Raw genomic sequence first — 6,440 nt, 5'->3', positions numbered from 1 at the left:
AGAAGAAGAAGAAGAAGAAGAAGAAGAAGAAGAAGAAGAAGAAGAAGAAGAAGAAGAAGAAGAAGAAGAAGAAGAAGAAGAAGAAGAAGAAGCAGCAGCAGCAGAAGCCGCCTTCACTCCAACATCCTTCCTTTACATAAAGGAACCAGACCCTCTAATGAGACACTGCAAAGAGCAAAGGCTAACCTTCCAACACTTTAGACATGTCTCATTTGATTTTCACACACACAAAGCAAGCACTGTATAATGATAGGCTTACTTACAACTAGGAAGCCAAGGCTCCAACAAAACCAAGGAACCTACTCAGAATTCAAGCCTAAATCCAAAACCTAAGCCTCTCCCATATGCTATTTCAGTTATTTCCAGCCATGACTGAGAATAACCCAGCACATACGCTTTTCTGTTCCTGTGCACTCACAGTACTTCCCTACTCCAAGAGTTCTAAGAATACCATCACTGTAAAATAGGACTTGTTTAACTTCTAAGTTTTTCTCCATCAGTATCTCCTGAATGTTAAAATAAATTCATCCACTCTCTTATCTTACAACTGTTGACTAAAAAATCACCAGGGCAAAACAAGGCAAATTTCCTAAAATGCATTTATCTTTAAGCAATTATCCTTAAGCAATTTATCTTAGTCCCACTGTTTATAGAAAGGTTTTCTTTTTGTTTTGTTTTGTTTTTTTGTTTTTGGAGTTCTAAGGCACAAAAAAGAGAATCCAAGAGTTGAGTATGGATGAAGATAAGGTTTCATATTTACTTTTACTAGCCTGTAGAAATTAAAGATTTTCTTCACATGTAGGCAGCGAATCATAGTAACATTAGCAGTAACTATAACTTTACTACCACAGAGCACAGATATCATATCACAACACTATAGGTGATATGTAACTGGTTTCTTTTTAAAATCTTATGCATTTTAATTATTGTTTACACCCATTTCTCAGAGAACATTTAATGAGAAATGTATGTCAAAAAGCAAAAGAACACCTGATATTAGGGATTGGATACAGCTCAATGGTGGAGTGCCTGCACAACATACAAAGACCCAGTGTTTAAGCAAAAACACTGCAAAATGCACATGCAATAGGAATAAGAGGCTGGGTATGATTATTGCCAAGAAGATCACTAAATAAGACTGGAAAAATAACAAGTGTGTAATCTAGACAAAGAAGCATAAAAAACATGACAAAGGCAATGAACCTTTGAAAGATCACAATTCCTCAATTATGAAATAAAAAGATATTGAAATTGTTAAATTCTGAAGAAAAAAATATTAAAATACAAAGAAAACTTTATTTAAAAATTACAAGTATTTCATATTATCATTCCAAAATCCTAAACCACAGTTTTATAAGTAAAGCATCTGAAACACCAATTATCCAGAAACCTGCTCTATGAATTGCTGTGCCACAGTTTTTTATTATGATGATGGAAAAAACATACTTTTCCATCTCTTCTAGTAGTAAGCCTTAAAAGGAAACAGGACAACCCACTCATAAAACTAGCTAAGTATAGCTTTTACATTACAATGATTTGTATTCAAAGTGATATAGGTGGTCATTACTCTAATCCTTTAAATGAAAATAAAGTCTTCAGAGAGCTTTTTTTTTTAAAGATTTATTTATTTATTATATGTAAGTACACTGTAGCTGTCTTCAGACACTCCAGAAGAGGGCGTCAGATCTTGTTACGGATGGTTGTGAGCCACCATGTGGTTGCTGGGATTTGAACTCTGGACTTTCGGAAGAGCAGTCGGGTGCTCTTACCCACTGAGCCATCTCACCAGCCCTTCAGAGAGCATTTTTAAAATACAAAAAACAAAAATGGAACCCAGATAACCCTAAAGCAAGCTAAAATAACACCTTGGGTAAATTAGTGGTATCAACAGCTGAACTGAATTTACTTTCTACCAAAAAAAATGAAAAAAAGTCATGATATTAAATGTAACAACTGTGCCACCAGATGAAAAATAATCCAAACAACAGAGTCCTCATGGAGTCTTGAATTTATTCAATGTAACAGGCACTCCCTTTATTTACAGAAGTACTACTCCAGACGTAAAACAAACTCCACCTATGAAGACATGCCAGCAGTTTACCATATATAAAAAGACATAGTCATGATTTTCAGTATAAGGATGAAAAATCCTTAAATGTATGATCTGTAATGTATCAGCATCATCACAATTACTGAAACAAACAAACAAATAACTGATAGAGTACAAGTAAAAGATCTCTTCCTGTAAATAATTTGTATTTGACAGACGTGGGTATATACCTTATTTGTTAGCTTGTTTACCCTGGTTTGAATCCCCAGTACTATAATGAGGGTGTGGTGGCTACAATCCAAGAGAGCGAGAGCGAGAGCGAGTTAGAGAGGGGGGGGCAGGGGCAGAGGCAAAAATCGTAAAAATTCCTGCCATCTGGACTATAAAAGCTCTGTCCCAAGAAGAAGACAAAAAAGTGTGTTTTGTTTTGTTTTTAACTAATACTACATCTTGTAATAGTTAACGATCCAGCTGGACACATTGGCTCAAATCTTTAACACTAGGCACTCCAGAGGCAGAGATAGGCAGGTATCTGAGTTTGAGGCCAATTTGGTCTACAAAGAGTTCTAGGACAGCCAGGGTGTGGTGGTTTAAATATGCTTGGCCCATAGGGAGTGGTACCGTTAGGAGGTGTGGTCTTGTTGGAAGAAATATATCACTGTGGGGGTGGGCTTTGGAGGTCTCCTCCTATGCTCAGGCTCTACCCATTGAGGAAGAGAGCTTCCTCCTAGCTGCCTGAGGATACCAGTCTATGCCTAGATGCCTTCAGATTAAGATGTAGAACTCTTGGCTCCTTCTCCAACACCATGTCTGCCTGCATGCTGCGATGCTTCCCCTCCATGATGATAACGGACTGAACCTCTGAAACTGTAAGTTAGCCCCAATTAAATGCTTGCCTTTTTAAGAGTTGCCTTGGAACTGGGCGTGGTGGTGCACGCCTTTAATCCCAGCACTTGGGAGGCAGAGACAGGTGGATTTCTGAGTTCGAGGCCAGCCTGGTCTACAAAGTGAGTTCCAGGATAGCCAGGGCTATACAGAGAAACCCTGTCTCGAAAAACCAAAAGAGTTGCCTTGGTTTACAGCAATAAAACCCTAACTAAGACACAGAGCTACATAGAGAGGCCCTTTCTCAAAAAAAAAAAAAAAAGGGGGGGGGGATGGGCGGGAAGGGAGGGAGAAAGAAGAGAAGAGAAGAGAAGAGAAGAGAAGAGAAGAGAAGAGAAGAGAAGAGAAGAGAAGAGAAATAGAAGCAGTAAGTATATAGAATTGATTTTTAAAGTGTATAAGTTGTAATTATTAATAGTGGTTTTAAAATACATCAGAAGTGTTTTAAATTTCAGATTCTAGAACATTTGCATAGACTTTGCCAGTGAGCATCCCTAATGAACAATTCAAATTAAAGATGCTCGATATGTGTAACTAAGTTTATTACTATATTTACTCTTGCCAAAAAAGCTCTCATCATCTTGGTACTTTTAAATAATAGCTACTTTAATTACTTCAAGGAGGAACACCGTTTATTTATAAAGGATACTCTTCTTTAAATGAGCTGCTCTGAAGTGAGGGAGGACAGCTGACATATTAGTGATCACTGAGCCAAGCACAATGTAAGTCACCCACCCAATCAACATTTGAAATACTCCCATTTTAAAGGTCAAAAAATGGAAATATAAAGAAATTATATTATTTTACACACAACCCATAAATGAAAGGCAAATTCAAAACCTAAATTCTTTCACAACCATACTAATCTACTGGCCATCCAAAAGAGAAAACAAGAAAAATACTTTATGTGAAAGACTTTTTTAAAAAAATGGATTTTCTCATCTTCTCTTATTTCTTCTCAGACACTTTAGTGCATGCTCTAAAGCTTCAGCATAGGAAAGAAGACAGCTAACTATCAATAAGAAGTTTTTAGAACTACAACCCAATGAATCAGCAAACATAAAATAATAAACACACCTGAGCACTGTTCCCGATAATGGGTCTTCCTTTGTAAAAAAAAAAAAAAAAAAAAGCTCTAAAGGACAATTGTACATTTAGTGTATTTTAAACCTTGTTCAGCAAAACTATATTCTTTATACCTGTTCCACAAAATCAAGTGTCACCAGGATATGTTCTGAGCTCTCTCAGCACTGGACAGAGATAAATTTTTTTAAGGATCTATTTATTGTGCACTACAGCAAATGTATGCAGGTCAGAGAACAACTTGTGGGCATTGAGGTTCTCTCCTTCTACTATGAAATCCTGAGGTTAAACTCAGGTCATCAGGCTTGATATAGAGTACCTTTAGCCCACTAAGCCACCCCTACAGCCCAGTAGTGGACTCTTAAGGACAGGGCAGACATGGGACTCATTTATAATACCAGCAATCTAGAGGCTGAGGCAGGAGGATTGCAAATTCAAGGCAAGATTGAACAAGATTCTTTTTTTAAAGGAGGGTGGGAATGGCCCTCAACATATGTTTACAGAGTGAGTAGCTGAATAAAGATATATACGCAGGGCTAGGGAAGAGGGTAGTTCAGGGGTAGCAGCACATGGCTGGCATGTCAAGACCCTGAGTTTGATCCCTAGAATAGTAAAGCAAAAAGAAAAAAAAATAATTATAAACTTTAACACAGCCTAGATTAATTTTCTAACTAGGAATTATTAGAGTAGCCATTCTAACATTGAATAAAATCAACTTCCAAACAAAAGTTATCAAAAAGGATAAGGAAGGATACTTCATACTCATCACAGGAAAAGTCTACCAAGAATATCTCTCAATTCTGAACATCTATGCTCCAAATGCAAGGGCACGTGCCCCACATTCATTAAAAACACTTTACTAAAGCTCAAAGCACACATTGTACCTCACACAATAATAGTGGGAGACTTCAACACCTCACTCTCATCAATGGACAGATCATGGAAACACAAACTAAACAGAGACACATTGAAACTAATAGAAGTTATGAACCAAATGGATTTAACAGATATCTAAGCCGGGCAGTGGTGGCTCACGCCTTTAATCCCAGCACTTGGGAGGCAGAGGCAGGCAGATTTCTGAGTTTGAGGCCAGCCTGGTCTACAAAATGAGTTCCAGGACAGCCAGGACTACACAGAGAAACCCTGTCTCAAGAAAAAACAGTTATCTATAGAACATTTCATCCTAAAACAAAAAACAAACAAACAAAAATACCACCTTCTCAGTACCTCCTGGTACCTTCTCAAAAACTGACCATATAATTGGTCACAAAACAGGCCTCAACAAATATAAGAAGATTGAAAATAATCCCATGAATCCTATCAGATCACCATGGATTAAGGTCATTTCCTCCACCACCAAGTAAGTCAGGCCAGAAACCTGGAGGTGGGCAAAGGCCATGAAAGAATGCTGCTTACTGGCTTGTTCTCCATGGCTTCCATAGCTTGATTTTTTATTTCACACTTATTTATGGGGGTGGAGGACATAACATGGCATGCATGGGAGGGCCAGGACAAACTGTGACAAAGACAACCCATTTTCCTACCAAATCCTGGGGAATGGAACTCAGATCATGTTCGGTGACAAGCACCTTTATCTGCTAAACTATCTCCCTAGCACCTCAGCTACATTTTTTTTTTTAATGCAACCCAGGACCACCAGCCCAGGGATAGTACCAATGACAGTAAGTTAGACCCTCATAGATCATCAATCACAAATAAATGTCCTGCAGACTTGCCTACAGGCCACTCTTACAGATTTTCTTAGTTGAGTTTCCTTTTTCCCAGATGACTCAAGCATACGTCAAGTTGACAAAAAAATTAACCAGCACTGAAAACCTAACTTTTTGTCCTTCCCCATCCCCTGGGGTGGTGAGATGGCTTAGCTGACACTAAGCTCAGTTTTGAATCCCAAGGCCTACATGGCAGAAAGAAAGAACTGATTCTCATGGGCTGTTTTCTAACCTCCACACTACCACATGGATGTCACAGCATCCATGCACTCACCGGCACGTACATACAAGTTAATAAATGCAGTTTAAAATATTTAAGAAAGCATTAAGCTTTTAACTAATTAAAGCAAAATTAATTTTCTAGCAAACTATTAACACTACAAACACTATATGAAAAACCAAATTGCCAAGATGTTTACATTTGCAATAAGTGCCTTTAAAGTATAAATAGCAAAGTAGTATGCTGTAATAAAGAGCACTTCATGTCTTCTAAAAATTGCAACTCCACCAGTATGCTCCAGTAACAGACAGGATTTTGGACCTTTTCCTTCCATTCTACTACAATTAACTTCATTTTGGAAATTAATAAAAATATTTTATTAGCCGAGCGTAGTGGTGCACGCCTTTAATCCCAGCACTCGGGAGGCAGAGGCAGGCGGATTTCTGAGTTCGAGGCCAGCCTGGTCTACAAA

General features: G+C 38.0%; 1 protein-coding gene across 6 annotated transcripts in view; it reads right to left on the bottom strand.

The window, feature by feature from the left end:
• Positions 1 to 6,440, bottom strand: part of Sfmbt1 (Scm like with four mbt domains 1) — a 94,766-nt gene that overhangs the window by 62,253 nt on the left and 26,073 nt on the right. The gene's annotated exons all lie outside the window — the stretch shown is intronic.

This window comes from Mus pahari, chromosome 8 (assembly GCF_900095145.1).
Source record: "Mus pahari chromosome 8, PAHARI_EIJ_v1.1, whole genome shotgun sequence".
NCBI classification, from domain to species: domain Eukaryota; kingdom Metazoa; phylum Chordata; class Mammalia; order Rodentia; family Muridae; genus Mus; species Mus pahari.
The sequence above is the reverse complement of the archived record's forward strand: the minus strand, read 5'-3'. Positions and strand labels throughout refer to the sequence as shown.